The sequence below is a fragment of the Tupaia chinensis genome, unplaced genomic scaffold (assembly GCF_000334495.1).
Source record: "Tupaia chinensis unplaced genomic scaffold, TupChi_1.0 Scaffold144529_1, whole genome shotgun sequence".
Taxonomy (NCBI): Eukaryota; Metazoa; Chordata; class Mammalia; order Scandentia; family Tupaiidae; genus Tupaia; species Tupaia belangeri.
The window spans coordinates 754,846-774,628 of NW_006204388.1; the positions used below are offsets into that span (position 1 = coordinate 754,846).

Here is a 19,783-nt window from a genome sequence, read left to right on the forward strand (position 1 = left end):
TAAAAGCACTAGAGTAAAACTACATGAGATTTTCCTACTGAGGTCCTTAAAACCATTCAAATAGAGAATTGCCCTCCTGTTCCATTCTCTATGTGGTATGGGCCCATAACCAAGTTTATTCATTCAAGCAAAAAGCACTTCTTGACATCTGCTATGTACTAAGTGTAATGTTAAGCTCCCAAAATACAATGTTGGCCATGACAAACATGACTACTGCTCTTACAGAGCTTTCAATACAGTAAGAAAACACACAGTGAATAGGGAGATATAGAGGAAGCTATGAGAGTATTAGCAAGGTAGCATAACCTAACTTTTCCTAGGAGTAAAGGGGTTGTCTTCATCTATCAGCATTCTCCTCATCTTTCAATGCTTCAATGGTAACTTCAGCTGGACATAATTACACTTTCTACTGAACTCATTGGTGGTTCTTCTATCATAGTACTTGTTTTATGCCACCCTAGTTTTCAATATATTGTTCCTGAGTCTTTTCACTCACTAATCTCTAAACTCTCTGAAATAAGTAACAGTGTCTCATTCATCTCTGTATTTCTCCAGCACATAGGCAGTATTTTACAAGTAGCAGATTCATAGAAATAGAGTCCAGGGACCAGTAGTTAGCGTAATGGCTATGTTGCTGGACTCCCACATAGTCGACCGCGGTTCGCGTCCCAGACCCCGTGGCTTAAAACTCACGCCAGGCACATATGTGTGTGTGTGCCCAAGATCCTGAGAGGAGAACAGAGGTGAAGGGATTGCGGCGTGGCCATCCACCCAGGGGGTGATTTCTCGCTTTCTGTCTCTCTGTCTCTCTCTACCTGTCTGGCAAGCGCACGCACCCTATAGCAAAAACCTCTCAAAAAGAAAAAGAAAAGAAAAGAAGGAGAGTCCAAAAATCAAGTCATAGAACTAGAAAGATTTTCTAGTAATGATATTTTTTTCTTATTTTTATAGATAATAGGGAGCCTATCATTCTATGGGAGTTATTTCCAAATCTAAAGGTTTTACAGTTTTACACAAATGGCTTTGTTGCTGGACTCCCACATAGTCGACCGCGGTTCGCGTCCCAGACCCCGTGGCTTAAAACTCACGCCAGGCACATATGTGTGTGTGTGCCCAAGATCCTGAGAGGAGAACAGAGGTGAAGGGATTGCGGCGTGGCCATCCACCCAGGGGGTGATTTCTCGCTTTCTGTCTCTCTGTCTCTCTCTACCTGTCTGGCAAGCGCACGCACCCTATAGCAAAAACCTCTCAAAAAGAAAAAGAAAAGAAAAGAAGGAGAGTCCAAAAATCAAGTCATAGAACTAGAAAGATTTTCTAGTAATGATATTTTTTTCTTATTTTTATAGATAATAGGGAGCCTATCATTCTATGGGAGTTATTTCCAAATCTAAAGGTTTTACAGTTTTACACAAATGGCTTGCTTTGAGTGCTAAAAACAAATAGACTTTGGTTAAATGCTTCCAACTGAAACAATAAGGGAAAGTTAACATCTTTAAATATGAGAAGATTGAATATGCCAGACTGAATGAAAAGCTGATCCACAAATGAAATCCCTCTGGAAAAAAATTGACTAGGATTATTTTGGTTATAAGTAGAAGATACCAACTAAAGTTAATTTAGAGATTTACTGAAAACCAACTTTGGAATTTTGTGAAAGACTAGGACAAGAAACTCAGTTGTGGCTCAAGGGAAACTGGAAACAGAAAGTCAAGCGCTATCAAAGATTAGTCTCTGGCTCCTCTTGGAATCCATTATAATTTTCTGTCTTGTGTAGTTTGCTCTGCTCCTTGAACCTCATCATAGCTTAATTATACCTACAAAGACCCTATTTCCGAAAGAGGCCACATTCCCAGGTAGCAGAGATTAGGACTTGAATATGTCTTTCTGAGAGTCACAACTAAGCCCACTACATATATTCATGGAGGTGCTGGCTCAGCTTTGCATCCTAAATCTAAATGCAATAAAAAAGAACTCACTGATTTAGATGTATTTGCTCAGCCCGATCCTAACAAATTTTTAAAAGATATGATTGCATTTTACTAACAGTTCCTCCTGCAACAATTATGTGGACAGTGGCTGGGTAAATTCCAAGAAATTGAGAAATAGGTAGTAAATTCCATGGATGCCTTCTGGAAAGAAGAAATGATAATTTAAGTATAAAAATATGAGTTAGTACAAGTCCTTTGGGAATAGGGACCCAATGTCTCAGCCAAAGAGACTCTTTCAAAATGATTACTCGATTAAAACCCTATTTCTCATAAAAGTCTTGTCAATCTAATCACCATTCTGATCAGTTTTTTAAAAACCTCTGGTATCCTTAGTCAAAAATTTAAAACTGGAATTTCTGTCTGATGTCCACCTAGCACTTAAAGGGCAGGGTTTTTTACCCTAATTTCCATGATTCTCTCCTCTGTACCTTGTATTGACATATTTTTTTTATTCAACAAAGTGCTTCATATGTGCCATTTATTGTTTCAGGCAGTGAGTGTATGATTTCCTGACCGTCGAGTAGATTACATTTTAGCAAAAAGAGATAGACAATAAGCAAAAGTAAAATATAAAAAAGTAATGTCAAGAAAGAAGGCTAAACTATTTAAATAAGAAAGTCAGAGAAATCTTTATAGATAAGGCGATATCTGAACAGAGACCTGGAAATAGTGAGGAAGTAAAACATGAGAGTAAAGGGCCAGCTGGTGGCATGGTGGTTAAGGTGGCTGGATCCTACATGGCTGACTGCACTGTTTGAATCCTAAACTCAGTGGCTTGGAAAACATGCCAGAAAACAGTGTGCCTGTCCCTAAAATCCCAAAGGTGGAGGTGGAGGAGAAGGAATTATGGTTTCAACATCCCCATGGGGGGTACTTTCTCACTCTTCCTCTCTCTGTCTGTCTCTTTGTCTCTCTCTGGCAAGTGCATGTGCCCTGTAGAAAATTTTAAAATAGGGACCAGCAGATGGTGTAATGGTTACATCGCTGGATTCCCAAGTCATTGACCGCTCAACCATATCGAGTCCTGGACCTGCTGGCTTAAAACTCACACCAGACATGTGTTTTTATGTGCCCAAAACCCCAAGAGGAGAATGGAGAAGGGATTTCAGCATGGCTGTTCCCCCTTGGGGGATGACTTCTTAATTTCTGTCTCTCCACTGAGTGCACATACCCTATAGCAAATATTCTGTCTTTCCAGTGAGTACATGCACCCTATAGCAAAAATCTCTCTACAAAAAAAAAAGGGAGAAAATTTTAAAATATATGTGTGTGTGTGTATATATATATATATATATGTATGCATATATATATATTTGTATGTGTATGTGTGTGTATAGTGTAGTCTGGTGTTTGTTCCTCACAACTCTGGGATCTGTATTTGGTGATCTGACCAGAAATTTTCCTCCTGGAGGCCCCTGGATAGTATAGTTTGGCACAGCACTGTGTCTGGAAGTCTATCTCCCAAGGACCCCTGGAAATTATAGTCTGGCACCCTGTGAGAAACTCCTCCACCCACAGGTCCCTTGGTAGTGTAGTATAGCATTTTGGTACAGTAGTCTTCCTCCCAGGGATTCTGGGAAATGACTCTTGCATTCTGACTGAAAGTTTTCTTACTGGAGCTCTTTGGGTATTTTAGTCTAAAGCTCTACTGGAAGTCTACCTCCCAAAGGCCACTGGGCAAGGTAGTCTGGCATGTCTGCCTAGAAATCCTCCCCTGGTGAATCTGGGATGTTTCTTGGGCCTTCTGGCCACAAGTTTTCCAAGCACAGGCACATAGCTAATGTAGTTCAGTGCTCTGTCTGGAAGTCTATCTCCTGAAGGCCTCTGGAAATTAGAGTTTGATGCCCTGCTAAGAATTCTTCCTCCGAGTGGGCTTGGGGTAATATAGTTAGCATTTCTGCCCACAGGTATTCCTCTGGGCAACTCTAGAAAAGGTATTCTGGACATCTTGCTAAAAATTTCCTCCCAGATGACCCCTGGGTAGTGTGGTCTGAAAGGTCTACCTACAAGTCTTCTTAGAGACTTCTCTATAGTGTTATTACATATTATCATATGTATAACTATGAAATATATATATATTTATACACACATATATATACATATATGTGAAAGATGTACATACACATGCAAATATATATATATATATACACACACATATATAAATATATATATATAGAGAGAGAGAGAAAAGATTAGAGCTTAATTTTTTAAGAAGAGGGGGAGGGAGAATATTACAAGCAGAAAAAAGAACATGCACAATGCCCTAGAAACAGGACTATTATTGTGTTGGAAAATTGCAAGAATGTGTTTGGAGCAGAGTAAGCAAGGAAGAAATGAGAAATTGAGATTAGAGAGGAAGCAGAGTTTCAGATCCAAAAGTTGCTTTGTAGGCTATTTTAAGGACTTCGAGTTTTACTCTAAGAGAGGATGACATCTCCATTTGGGCAGAGCAGTAATTGATTTTGACTCATGTTTTTATGGGGCCACTTTGGCTACTCAGTTGAGAACAGACAGTGGGGGAAGGGGAGGGAAGATACAAGCAAGGAAAAAGATTGAAAAGCTATTGAAATAATTGAAGCAAAAAGTAACTAGGTTGATCAATGGAGCTGGTGAGAAACTCACATTCCGAGCATACCCACACACACCAGTATTTGTGTGTGTGTGTGTGTGTATGAGCTGGGGAGGGAAGAGAGAAAAGGAGGCAAAGGGAAACAGAAATAGGCTTCTTAGATATGGTCTTACTGTGTCAAGATCCTCCTGCCAGCCCCCCAATCATCCAGGACCACAGGCATGTGCCACCTAACCTAACTTTCAGATAGGGTCTTGCTATGTTACCCAGATCAAGTTGAGCTTGCAGTCCTCCCGCCTCAGCCTCTTGAGTCACTGGGATTACAGAAACTTTCCATTGTACCCAGCCTTTCCGTGGGACCAGGAGTCAAACCTGGGCTTTCATGTGGAACCAGACTGTAGGGCACAGCTTCTCAGCTGTGCCACTACAACTAGGCCAAATATTGAATATATTTTTTAAGCAGATGGGGCCAGCTAGTGCTCTACAATGTTGGATCTTCATGGAAGAGTTCAGGTTGCTAACAGCAGCCCTACAATTATAATATTATCAACCCCATTTTACTGATTAGAAAACACAGGCTCAGACATGGTAAACTACCTAACAAGACCACATAGCAAGTTACAGAGCCAAATATCAAGCTAGGACTGCCTAAGGCTACTATAGCATACTGTAGGTGATGGCAAAAAGGTCCACAAATCTGTTAAGAAAAGTAGCAATCCTAGCAAAGGAGCTTATATAAATGCAGAGTGTTAGTCTTCGTTTCCTAAATTTCTAGTTGGTAGACCTAGAGAGAAGTCCAAAGAAGATAGCTTAATATTACCTATACGATCATGATGCATAGCCAGTTTTGGGACACACACACACACACACACACACACAGACAAAATGTGTGAACAAAAGTGGGAAACAAGACCTGCATGCCTTCCTGAAGGTTAGTATAGAGATGCCTCCAACTCCAGGCTGAGCTAATGGATAGTTCGGAAGAGAAGGCATGGCTGGCTCAGGAGCCACACTGACCAGGAAGAAAAGGGATACAGTTTCTCAAGAAACACTTATATGGCCCATTCACATGGAAGGAGATCCCTCTACTAATGCTACCTAAAATCAAATTACCTTTTTTATTTTCACAGGTGACCCTTGTTGAGCTTATTGGCCAGTAGTCCTCGTCCTAGATACACCTAGGAATAATCCGAGAACTTTTAGAAAATATTAATCTCTAAGCTCCAATAAAGGCAGTGATTCAGAATCTCAGAGATTGGGGAGTCTGTCTTTTCATGTGTTTCCCATGGGGTTCATAATGTACCCAATTCAGTATTAGTTTGTGAACCCATGTGTGGGAGCCAGTGTCTAGAGAATTAAAGTGCTAGGGGTTTTTTTTTTGGAGAGGTTTTTGCTATAGGGCGCGTGCGCTCGCCAGACAGACAGACAGAGACAGAGAGATAGAGAGCGAGAAATCACCCCCCAGGGGGGATGGCCACGCCACAATCCCTTCTCCTCCATTCTCCTCTTGGGATCTTGGGCACGCACGCACACGCGCCCAGCGTGAGTTTAAGCCACGGGGTCCGGGACGTGAACCGCGGTCGACTACGTGGGAGTCCAGCAACATAGCCATTACGCTAACTCTGGTCCCAAGCGCTAGGCTTTTTTCACATGTCCTCACATTAAGCTAGGAATCTCTTAACAAATGGTGCATATTTACTTTAAGCATTTTTTGTTAGAAGTGTAGACTTATGTGTACATAAGTGTAAATCATTGCATTGTTTGAGGTAGTTACCACTTAGCTACATATAGCTTCTGAGCACCGGAAATGAGGCTAGTCCAGGCTGGCTTGGTGAAACAGCAATATCAGTGCTGCTCAAGTTGGATCCATATGAATGACTGAGGAGTCAGTTCCCAGGTTGACTTGTATGTACTAGGCATCCATACAAAGATACTGGCTGGCTGGGAAGACAGCAGGTAGGGAGGGATCACAGTTGAGGGTGATTCTCTCTCTTTCAAAAAAAGCTCCCATTAAAAAAAAAAAAAAGAAGAAGAAGAAAGAAATGTGGATATTCTGAATCTAAATGTGTTTTAAGTATAAAACATATACTGCATTTTAGACAGAAAAAAAGAATGTAAACTATCTCATTAATAAATTTATATGTATTTAATGTCAAAATAGTATTTCAGATTTATTGGGTTAAGTAGGTTATACTGCAAAAGATCATTTCACCTGTGTCTTTTTTGTTATTGTTGTTGTTTGATTTTGTTTTTGTTTTTGTTTTGTTTGTTTGTTTTTAGTTTTTGCTATAGGGTGCATGTTCTCACCTGAGAGAGACAGAGAGTGGGAAAGTGAGAAATTGCCCTATCAACCCCCAGCAGGGAATGGCCACATTGAAATCCCCTCTCCTCAATTCTCATCTTGGGATTTGGGGCATGCACAGAGATGCATCTGACATGTCCTCAAAACTGCTGAGACTGGGACTTAAACCATGAAGTTAGACATGTAGGATTCAGCTGCCTGAACCACCATGCCACTGGCTGGCTCTCGCCTGTGTCTTCTTACTCTTTTCAGTGTATTTCCTAGAAATGATAAAATTCCATATGTGACTTTAGCACTGACTAGCATGTATCATTGATTTTTTCATTGTTATCACACTATAATATGGACTTCCACAGTCCTTTGCCCATAACTCTTTAAGAGACTTGTCACAAGATATTCTAATTATCATTTTAATGTCAATCTCCACTACTAGTCTGTGGATGGTTCAAGGACTCCAGACCTTCTCACCTGCCATTCTACACCTAGCACAGTGTGTGACACCTGACAGATGTTCACAAACAGATTAACTTCTTTGCCTTCCTTGCCCTGGGACACATGGATTGTTAATTGCAGAGCACAGACTCTAAGTCAGGTCGCTTGACTTCTGCTCTAATGTGCTATCCATGACATCCCACTCCCTTAAACCTTTTCTCTAAAGATTAGCACAAGAAACAAATCAAAGGAAAACTCAAATCAGTCCAATTTACTACTCATTAGCAGTTTTTATGAAGACTGGTTTTGGAAGAGATTGAAACTCAAAGCTAATGTGACATTTTGAATTATCTCAAGTTGTCACTTTTCCATGCTGTGCTTCACTCTCATTAGGAAAAGTAATCAAGATCTGTGCCTATTATTGTACTGTGTTCCTCCCTGTTATTAAAGCTTAGCTCTCAGAGGTATCTAATGCTCTTGTTGATGTTGCACTTTTACTTTTCTTATTGGCACAAAAAGTCCAGTTTTTTTCTCGATTAATGTATTGGAATTTTCCCTTTTCAGACTACGCCCTCAGCCTAACAATTAGATATACATATTGATTTTTCTCTGAAAGCATTTGCATTTCTGTAACTTGATGGATACCTTCAAGTCCCTTTATCGTGCAGCCATTCTATCATGCTTTCAGTTTCCCCTGGGACTGTCTGCTAACATCAGGGCATCTCTGAGTTGTGCAGGAACTTGGGGAAATGTTTCTTGTATACAAATAAACAATTTGACTTTAAAATATACTTTTAAATTCACAAGCAGGGCTAGCTGTGATGACCTAGTAGGAAAAAATAGTTCACAATGCTGAAACCATATGGGAAGGTTCTAGGTTTATGTCTGGCACAACCCATGATCCTAGCTGGCTGAGGCTTGGGACAGATTGTGGCATGAGATCCTATTGGGGGTGCCTCTCTCTTTTTCTAACAGAAGAAATAAAAATAAATAAATAAAAACTTAAAAACAGAAATTTGCAAGTTCATCCTATCAATAGTTATTGTTGATTATCTGAATAAAGTTCCAAAGTAACATATATAGAAGAAATACTTACACACTTGCTTATTGGGCAATCAGTACATGTGAAGATTCTTTATTAGTACCCAATCACTACTTTTTCTTGTTTGGTTCAGGAAACATTCCTTTGTGTACTTTATTGTCAAGTGCTCTGTTCCTGGCTAACTTCATTTCTCCTACTAAGAGAAAACGTAACAATGCTGTTATTACTAACAAGGCTATGGCTCTTCGGTATCCTTCATATTACATATGACATCATCTTGCCTACTGATTTCCTAAAAACTGGTTACATCATTATTCATGTAATAATGTAATCCTTCATCGTACTACCCATGAATATTGGCTTCCAATGACTCACTCAAAGGTGTTGCTATTTTACTGATGATTATCAGAAAGGCAGATCTGACCCAAAGTATTGCAGAATATGTGAATGATAATCCATTTTCTGATTGTGAAATTTGTCATTTAGAACTTTGTAGCCTAAACATAGGAAAATACTTGCAACCATGTATTCTCTTAATGAAATCATCGTCACTGCCTTCTTTAAGTGTGATTTCTTTTTTATAAGTTTATTTATTTCTTGAGAGAGAGAGAGAGAATGACAAACATTCCTAACAAGGTGTCATGCCATCATCCTTCCCCCAGCCTTTCTAGCCAGTCAGAATAATGGGCACATGCATGTGCACACGGCATGTGCAGGTTGACTCGGGAACTAAATCCTGATCTCCCATATCGCTTCAGCATCACAGAGTTGCAAGCTACTACTGTGCCACTGTGGCTATATCATGTCATCTCATCTGACATTAGCAGTTGCAGGGCTGAGGGGGAAGAGTGCTTGTTGAAGGTCCCTTTCTCGTTTTCTCTTAGAAAATGAGTAAGTAGACTTCTAAGAAAGTATAAATATTTTTAAAGGCATCCCTGAGCCCGCCGAGTTGGTACCATGAGCAAAGCTCACCCTCCCGAATTGAAAAAATTTATGGACAAGAAGTTATCATTAAAATTAAATGGTGGCAGACATGTCCAAGGAATATTGCGGGGATTTGATCCATTTATGAATCTTGTGATAGATGAATGTGTGGAGATGGCAACTAGTGGGCAACAGAACAATATTGGAATGGTGGTAATATGAGGAAATAGTATCATCATGTTAGAAGCCTTGGAACGAGTATAAATAATGGCTGTTCAACAGAAAAATCCATGTCCCCTTGTCAACAGGCCCGTTTTTACTATGATGTAAAAATCAGGTCATGTACATTTCCATAATAAACTTTTTGTTAAGTAAAAAAAAAAAAAAGAAAGTATAAATATTTTATGATATTAATATATTCCATAATGCTTCCTGATACTCAGCCTAATAAATGTATATAATGTTGGCCAAGTTTTAGTGACAAAAGATTGTGATAGTGTCTGTTTTTATCATCTCCCTCCTAGGCAATATACTATAGTAGTAAAACCATGTTTTTTGAGACTCTTAGGACAGAGTTCAAATTTTGCCTTCATGTGAAATATTAACAAGTTACTTAATCTCTGGTTTCAATTTTCTTTTCTGTAAAAGGGGATTAATAACATCTGCCTCATAGGGTAAGTTATGAAGAGTAAACAGGATAATGCATGCTAGGAACTTAGCAAACAATAGGCAACTAAAATATACTATTAGGTCATCACAAATGTCATGACATATTTCTGTAGGTTTTTCTATGCAAAAATGCATCGTGACTTCCTGACAACCCAGTTGTCAACTTCCTTCCTACCTTACTCTGCCAGTATCCTCTGGTCTCCCAGATCCAAGCACAGTGTTTCTGACTACCATGTGTTTGTTGATGTGACTCCTGGTCCAGAAAATTCTATGCTCACACTTCTGACCTCATACTCCACCATGTCAAAGGAATTTATGGCATTTCAAAATTTTCTGTGGTTCATGACAACAGTAATAAAAGGTTATTTCAGAGGTTAGCCAGATTCTAACCTAGGCTGAGAGCAAAGTCTGCCTTCATATTAATTGATAGAAAAACAAGCACATAAAAAAGGTTCCACTCTATATTAATCACAACTTGCTTTTACACAGTTTTCTCAAATATCTTTATATCATGGTCTTAAGTACATATCATAATTTTACCTTTAAAATATTGCCTATAGGGCAACAGTTTTGAATCATGTCCCCAAATGGAACAAATTTGCCTTTTGTCTCCCATCCACTCAACCTCTCACTGTCCTCTGAGTTAATCAGGTAACTTGAAATTAAGGGCAAAATGATTTGGATATTTACCCTAAAAACAATAACAAACAGTATGTTTTTATCATTGATCTTCCATCCACCAGACTCTCTGGAACCCCAGTCTTCCAAGTTCCTTTACCTAACTCAATTACACTAAATTGAACTTGCTGCAGCCAGTGAAATAATATCTACTGTCTTGGAATTGGGGGTGGAAATTTTGAATTGAATAGCTATTTCGGACAATTCTGGTCTTTTAGTATTCTTGAATTCACAATTTATTTTGCTGACTAGTGGTTCTTAAACTGCTTATTACCGTATATTACACTATCTTCTCAAAATCCACATGCATACTCCCTATCCGCTGAGATTCTGATATAATACATCTTGGGTAGAGTTCAGGTATCTGTATGTTTTTTTCAAGTTTGAAGGTGGTACTAATGTGTATCAAATGTTGACAGCCATTGTTTGGGATTGATAATTATTATTATTATTATTATTTTTTGGAGAGGTTTTTTTCACTATAGGGCGTGTGCGCTTGCCAGACAAACAGACAGAGACAGAGAGATAGAGAGCGAGAAATCACCCCCCCAGTGGGGATGGTCACGCCGCAATCCTTTCCCCTCCATTCTCCTCTTGGGATCTTGGGCATGCACGCACACGTGCCCAGCGTGAGTTTTAAGCCACCGGGTCCGGGACACGAACCGCGGTCGACTACGTGGGAGTCTAGCGACATAGCCATTACGCTAACTGCTGGTTCTGATCATTATTCTTGAATATAAAGCTACCCATGGCTTTATGTCCACATTTAATTCAGATCCCAGGAAGGCAGCACTAGCAGTATGTTTTTTTTGTTTTTGGTTTACATATTTTCCATCCTATTGCCAATTCAAACACCCTATCACTTGAAACACATATAGCCATGGGAGATATAGAAATTCAGATAGAAAATTAATTAACACCTCTAACCTATAAAATGACTTACATGAGCACATAAAATCATGCAGCAGGAAACTTGATTCATTAACTAGTCCTTTATTCTATTTTACATTCTCCAAGAAATATTTTGAAAGATCACAGTTGGTCTCTTTGACATCAGATGAAAATGTTAGGGCAGTCTACAAAACAGCCTTGAGTTTATTAACAAATTCCATTTGTAGATGCATCCATTAATTAGGCCAAATTTCTTTTGAAGTTAGTTATGATTAGCTTATTCCACTGTTAAAACAATTAGTAAAGTTTGTTACCGTGAAATCATTATGTATGTTCTAAAACATGTGAATCTCTCTTTCTCTCTCTTTTTTTCTTTCTCATCTTTAATATGTGTTGTTACCCTCTTACCTCAGTATCCAAGCTGGGACTGCAAGCCTATGCCACTACATCTGGCTGTTTTCTAGACAAGGTCTTGCTATGCTGTCCAGGCCATTCTTGAGCTCCTACTCATCCTGGATCAACATCCACTGGTTTCTGGAATTACAGGTGCATGTCACCAAGCCTGGCCTTTAGGTTGGACTGGAAATGGAGCCCTGGTCTCCCATGTGGTCCTAGCCTGCAGAGCAGCACTGCATCTTAGCAGTGTGGCTTACCACCATACTGGGTCCTTGAATCACTTTCTTTCCTAGCGTTTGATAGGATTGCATTTCCCTACCCATTGAACCTTTTAACATACTTTGGCCAACAAAATACAAGTAAAAGTGGTGTGTTACTTCCTAGAAGAAGGTTTAACAGAAAGTTCATGCTTTACCATGTCCCCTTGTATGCCAGCCATGTTCAATTGGGTTGTTGAGAAAGTCATGATGCATTTTTGCACAGAGAAACAAAAAAATACGTCATGACTTTCCTGATCGCCTAATAGATAGTGATGGTGTCACTAACTATGGCTCCAGAGTAAATGACAGAGAGCAGCATCCCTATTTAGTCCTTGATGGATGATATTATTATTGTTTTTCTGTTTTTTGGTTTTTGTTTTTTTGCCACTGCAATCTGGAGATTGAAATCCTAGTAACCGTCTTTCAGGTAAAATAGTACTGTTTTCTTAGTGCTACAGAAGTCAGTCTTCATTTTACCCATATTGTACACAATTCTCTGAATTTTTATGCTGTCCTTTGTCCTCCCATTGAATTTCCTTTTTTAATTTTTTTTTACATTTAAACACTGTGTATCATTACTGCATACCAAGTGAATTTTCCCATCATGAATATACTGCATGTAGGTTCAGTCAAAGACATTACCATATACATTACCGTCAACAGGTTTCTTTCCATTCTGGGTTCCTTATATGTTTTGCTGCTTTCTTTGTTGCCTTGATTCCCTCTCTCTCAGCTTCCCCCCTTTCTCATACTCCTCCCCACTGTCTCCAGGATCATCATTGCTCTTAATTATACTTCATTTAACCAAATTTCTTATTTGCTTTTTTGTAATGCATTTCCCATCCCTCGATTTTAAGTATCCATGACTGCAACTTTTATAGTTCTCTTATCATGTGTTTAAGGTGTCAACTGAGATACCCTGAAGTAATTTCAGCACACAGGTGAATAGAATGGTTTACTGCCCTTCCACATCTGGAAAAAACAGTAGCCTACATCACAGAAGATATACTCTGGGTACTTTAAAGGTGCTCCTGCTAGACCCAGACAATGAAAAATATATTTCACCCCTTAAATTTCTTTCCCAAGGGGACCAGCAAATGACATTATAGTTATATCATGGGACTCCCATATAACTGACTGTGTTTTGAGTCCCAGACCTGGTGGCTTAAAACTTACACTGGGCACATGTGTGTGCATGTCCAAAATCCCAAGAGGAGAATGGAGGAGAAGGGATTGTGGTGTAGTCTTCCTCCCCTCCAGGAGATTTCTCACTTTCTCTCTGTCTCTCGGTGAGTGTATGCACTGTATAGCAAAACAAACAAACAAACAAACAAAAAACCATCTCTTAAAAAAATTATTTCCCAAATTCTTTTTTTATTTTATTTTTTAAAAATGTTTGCCATAGGGCATGTGTACTCACTGGAGAAAGAGACAGAGAGAGGGAAAGTGAGAAATCACCCTCCAGAGGGGATGGCCACCTCAATCTTTTCTTCTCTATTCTCCTCCTGGGATTTTGGGTAGGCATGCACATGTACCTGGTGTGATTGTCAAGCCAGTGGGTCTGAAATGCAAATTGCAGTTCAGCCATATGGGTGTCTAGCACTTTAGTCACCATGCCACCTGATGGCCACACTTTTCCAAATACTTGTTATTATTTTTAGCTTGTAAATTGTATTTATCCAACCTGAATACCCTTCACACCAGTTCAGTTGATGATACAAAACCCATTATCATCAAAAGATAATAATCCATACTGTGTTTTATAAATGTCTTGGCTCTTTATTTTCCTCCTTAATTTCTTTCATTATACTCACCTTCTTCTCCCAACCACTTTCCCCATTGTTTCAGTATCCATAACCATTTTCAATGCTTCTAAGTCCTCTAATTTTTCAGTTTCCACCATAAAGTGCAGACGGCCGATATATGTTAAATGGAGACAAACAATGCCTCTCTTTCATAGCCTGGCTTGCTTCACTCAGCAGTAAATCTTCCATGTTCATCCAGTTTCTATCAATAGCCAGGGTCTTGTTTTTTTATGGCTGAATAGTATACCACAACGTGTATGTGCCACACTTTTTCAATCCATTCATCTGTTCGTGGACATTTGGATTGGTTCCATGTCTTAGCAATTGTGAATAATGCTATAATAAACACAGATGTGCAAGAACATTTCCAACTGAGCATTTTCCTATCTTTTGGGTGGATACCCAACAGTGGAATTGTTGGATCATATGGTAATTCTATTTGTAGGTCCCAAATTCTTAATCCTATTGTAGCTCTCACTTTACTAACTAGTATTTTGTTTCATTTGGCTTTTAGAAAACTGATACTCAATAAACTATTTTAGCTTCACGTTGACTCTAATCGTTCCTCCATGTAGTTGGCTTTGGCATTTATTTGACACTTCAAATCAGGATAGGAGACATTGCTACTCTGGATTTCACAGAATCTCACCCCCACGGTAGCTGGAAAAGACCACACTACACTCTCTTATTAGTATCTAACACTTTATTGGCCCTATTGGCCTTCTTGAGCACTTTAGCAAATAGAGATTAATATTGCCTTTCTTTCTTAATCTTTACAAACCTCATTGCCTCAGCAGCATAGATGTTGGTTTTATCTTACATTTGTATGCTTAACAATTTTCTGAAATCGTTTTTATGTTTCTCATTTGAATTACAAATTTAAAATGAAAACCAAAAAAATCTACAATTTTTTTTCTGAGGTGAGAAAGCTTTTAGCCAATGAAAAAATACTTTGGTATTTATATATGTTTTAACCTACCGAATCTAAACTGCTTTGATTTCCAAGTGTAAGGCAATGGCATATGTATTGCTAATCATTTTATGGGTCATTTCATAGTATATTTTAGTGAGCTAGCTAAAGATGTAAGATGTAGTATATGAATGTGTTATAAAACTGAGAATTTAAGTGAAGAGATTTGTAAAAATAGCTCTAATAGCATTGACACAGAGAGGGGAGAAAAATCAAACCTAAGAAATAGTTTTTGTAATGGAGTTGATTTTTTTTAATAAAATGTAAGGGACTTGGATAAAGCAGTAATAATGACATTCTTAATACCTGAAGACAGCTCTACAAGTGAGCATTATAGAATTACTGCAGAATGAATGAGAGGGGCAGCAGGTGGCCTGGTGGTTAAGGCACTGGATTCCTACATGGCTGACCACAGTCTGAGTCTCAGACTTGGCAGCTTGAAAATCATAATAAATAAATTGATAAATAAATCTTTGAAGCTAAAAAAGTGAATGAGGTAAGAACATTTACATTTTGTTGCTTCTATGCATTCTGAAGCTCTCAGCATAACTGTAATCTTGATTGCTTGATTAATTTTGATTGCTTGATTTATACTTAGAGTGAAGATGCAAATGCTAAGCAGGGCTTTTAGTAGAATAACTGAAGCCCTGTGGTTCACAGCTATCCTGGTTTAGTGAGTTCTTTCAAACTATTTCAACTGTCATCATTGCCAACTTCACGCCACTTCCACCCTGCAAGGTATCCAAGTTCCCTACGCTCAAATTTATGGGTGTAGGCAAGTAATAAAAGAAAATGTCTTTGGGAATAGAACTGGGCAGTCTCAAAAACAAACAAACAAGTGGCATTTTGAACTGTATATTTAACGGAAATACAACCACCTGGGAGTAATCAAATTAGCACTTTCTCAGCTTCTTCAATTGGTTGAACCTAGCTTGAAAAATAAATTTTTCTGTCTTGAATTCGAACCAATGACATTTTTGCCTAGTAGTCCAATATTTTGAGCCCTCAATTCTTATTTGCAATAAATAATCTAAGTTTATCTATGCAAGCAGTAGGTATATAAAAGAAGGAATTTCATGGCACAGTTAATGCAAGAGAAAAATATAACTTATTAATTAAGATATTATCCTGCTAACTGCCAGAAACTTAGAAGCAGCATGTGCTATGAAATGTTAGGACCAGCAGTTGGCATAGTGGCTATGTCACTGGACTCCTATGTAGTCAACTGTGGTTCAAGTCCCAGACCTGGTGGCTTAAACTCACACCAGGTGTGTGTGTGTGTGTGTGTGTGTGTGTGTGTGTGCCCAAGATCCCAAGAGCTGGATTCCTACATGGCTGACCACAGTCTGAGTCTCAGACTTGGCAGCTTGAAAATCATAATAAATAAATTGATAAATAAATCTTTGAAGCTAAAAAAGTGAATGAGGTAAGAACATTTACATTTTGTTGCTTCTATGCATTCTGAAGCTCTCAGCATAACTGTAATCTTGATTGCTTGATTAATTTTGATTGCTTGATTTATACTTAGAGTGAAGATGCAAATGCTAAGCAGGGCTTTTAGTAGAATAACTGAAGCCCTGTGGTTCACAGCTATCCTGGTTTAGTGAGTTCTTTCAAACTATTTCAACTGTCATCATTGCCAACTTCACGCCACTTCCACCCTGCAAGGTATCCAAGTTCCCTACGCTCAAATTTATGGGTGTAGGCAAGTAATAAAAGAAAATGTCTTTGGGAATAGAACTGGGCAGTCTCAAAAACAAACAAACAAGTGGCATTTTGAACTGTATATTTAACGGAAATACAACCACCTGGGAGTAATCAAATTAGCACTTTCTCAGCTTCTTCAATTGGTTGAACCTAGCTTGAAAAATAAATTTTTCTGTCTTGAATTCGAACCAATGACATTTTTGCCTAGTAGTCCAATATTTTGAGCCCTCAATTCTTATTTGCAATAAATAATCTAAGTTTATCTATGCAAGCAGTAGGTATATAAAAGAAGGAATTTCATGGCACAGTTAATGCAAGAGAAAAATATAACTTATTAATTAAGATATTATCCTGCTAACTGCCAGAAACTTAGAAGCAGCATGTGCTATGAAATGTTAGGACCAGCAGTTGGCATAGTGGCTATGTCACTGGACTCCTATGTAGTCAACTGTGGTTCAAGTCCCAGACCTGGTGGCTTAAACTCACACCAGGTGTGTGTGTGTGTGTGTGTGTGTGTGTGTGTGCCCAAGATCCCAAGAGGAGAATGCAGGATAAGGGACTGTGGCATGGCTATCCCCTCTGAGGGCTGATTTCTTGTTTTCTGTCTCTCTGTCTCTCTCTGTCTTTCTGGCGAGTGCATCCGCCTATAGCAAAAACTTCTCAAAAAAAAAAAAAAAGAAGAAGAAGAAGAAGAAGAAGAAGAAAAAGAAATGTCACTAGATTTTAAGCTTCAGGGTGTACAGGACTTTTTGTCACTAGATTTTAAGCTCCAGGAAATAAGGAACTTTTGACTTTTTGGCTCACTTCTGTATCTATAGCATCTAGATCAATTCCTGACATATAGTACCTACTCAATAAATATTATGTTAAGGGGCCAGCAGGTGGCATGGTGGTCAAGGGTGCTAGACTCCTACATGGCCAACCGTGGGTCAAGCCCTAGACCTGGTAGCTTGCTTTCTCACTTTCTCTCTCTCTCTTTCACTCTCTGTCCCTCTGGTCAAATGAAAGCAAATGAATAAATAAAGTTAAATAAAATAATTTTAAAAATATTATGTTAATAAATATATAAAAAATAAATGAACAAATGAACTCTGCCATTGATTTAATGGACTCAATGAGTTTATAGAAGTAACTTATCCTTTCTTTTCTTTCTTTTTTCTTTTTTTTGGGGGGGGGCAGTATAAGGCATGCATGCTTGATAGAGACAGTGACTTACCCTGTCTACAAATTGATTTCTTAACTTCATGAATAAACTACTATTAGAGACTTAAGCAATAAATGGCTCAAGATAGAATCTTCCAGTTTATATATTTAGTTTCTAAATAGTATCCACTAAATGCTTGTGCAGGTAAAAAGAAGGAATAAAGATGAAGGGGAAAAAAGAGGAGAGAATGCAGGGAGAGGAATGAAAAAAGGGGAAGAGAGAAAGGAAGAGGAGAAGGCAAAACAAAAATAAAGAAGGAAGAAAAAAAAATAGTTACAAGAAGAAAATTGAGTGGGGCCAGCAGGTGGCATGATGGCTGGGGCACTCAATTCCCACATGACAGACTGATTTTGAGTCCTGGATCTGGCAGCTTGCCTTCTCACTTTCCCTCTCTGTCTCTTTCTCTGTCTTTCCCTTGTGAGTGGATGTGCCCTATAGCAAATTAAAATGAATGAATAAATTAATTAATAATTATATTTTTTTAAGTTTTAAAGAAAATTTTACAGTTCTTTTAAAAGATAAAAAAATTGAAGGACCAGAGGATGGCGTAATAGTTGCATTGCTGGACTCCTATGTAGTCGATCGTGGTTCAAGTCTCGGACAGGGCATGTGTGCATGCATGCCATAATCCCAAGAGAAGAATGAAGGAAAAGGTATTATAGCACAGCCATCCTCTCAGGGTGAATTTTTGCTTTCATTCACTCTGTCTCTATCTCTCCAGTGAGCACATGTGCCCGTTAGCAAAAATCTCTCTTAAATGTGTGTGTATATATATATAGAACTGCATTTGACTACGTGGGAGTCCAGCAACATAACATATCACTACATGCTGGTCCCAATCATTGAGCATTTTTTTAAACAGTTGAATATAAAAGATAAACAAGAATGAACTTACATGAAGATATCTAAAGTGTGGACCAGGGCAGGGAGTGGAACTTGTAGTAGGGATGGGAGAATTTGTTCATTTATTTTATTAACATGGGTAAAAATATTATGCTTAGGGACCAGCAGATAGCATAATGGTTATGTCGCTGGACTCCCATGTAATTGACCATGGTTCAAGTCCTGGGCCAGGTGCATGTGTGCCCAAAACCCCAGGATGAGGAGATTGTAGAGTGGGTATATCTCCTGGGTGGGGGAGTGGTTTCTCACTTTCTTTCTCTGTCTCTCCTTGTCTCTCTGGTGAGTACACATGCCCTATAGCAAAAATCTCTCTCTTAAAAAGTATGTATACATTACACTTAAAAATTTCTAGAAACCACGGTAATTTTTTGAGAAAGCAAGAGAGTTTGCTTTCTCACTTTTCCTCTCTTTCTCTCTCTTTTTCTGTCTCTGGTGAGCACATGAGCTGTATAGCAAATTAAAATAAATGAATGAATGAACTAATTAATCAATTATAATTTTTAGCATGCCACACTTACTGTTTTTTAAAAAAGTGTATCAATGGACTTTATAATATTACTTTTCCTGGAATGATTCCAGAATAAATAAAATATACATACCTGGTGGTTAAAGTGTAGTCCTGCCAGGAGCCAGCAGGTAGTGTAGTAGTTGAGGCACTGAACTTACAGATGGTCAACCCCAGTTTGAGTCCCAGACTTGGGAGCTTGAAACTCACACTGGATGTGTCCTCGTGTGTGCCCAAAATCCTGAAAAGAGAATGGAAGAAAAGGGCTTGACCATCCCCCCTGGAAGGTGATTTTTCTCTCTCTCTGGCTCTCTCTTTCTGGCAAGAGCATATACTTTAAAGCAAAAAAATAAAAAAAAGTGTAGTCCTTCTAGGAAGTGAGAAGTGAGAAACTACTTGGTCTAAATAACTTCATAAAATCCTTTCCAAACTTATGACTATCTATTTGAAATCTCATGGGAAAGTACCTTGAACTGTTCAAGAAAAGATGTTATGGACCTTCCAGTAATTAACCAAAATGACGAACATAAAGGGAAAG

The 19,783-nt window shown here is 38.6% G+C and overlaps 1 long non-coding RNA gene and 1 pseudogene across 1 annotated transcript in view; one reads left to right on the forward strand and one right to left on the reverse strand.

The window, feature by feature from the left end:
- LOC114005810 (uncharacterized) overlaps nucleotides 1–8,583 on the reverse strand; it is a 48,092-nt gene extending 39,509 nt beyond the window's left edge. The window contains exon 1 of the long non-coding RNA XR_003547621.1: nucleotides 8,388–8,583. This is a non-coding gene — a long non-coding RNA (uncharacterized LOC114005810). The remainder of the gene's footprint in view (nucleotides 1–8,387) is intronic.
- Nucleotides 8,584–9,264: 681 nt separating this feature from the next.
- On the forward strand, nucleotides 9,265–9,618 carry LOC114005809 (small nuclear ribonucleoprotein G pseudogene; annotated as a pseudogene).
- Nucleotides 9,619–19,783: the final 10,165 nt, after the last annotated feature.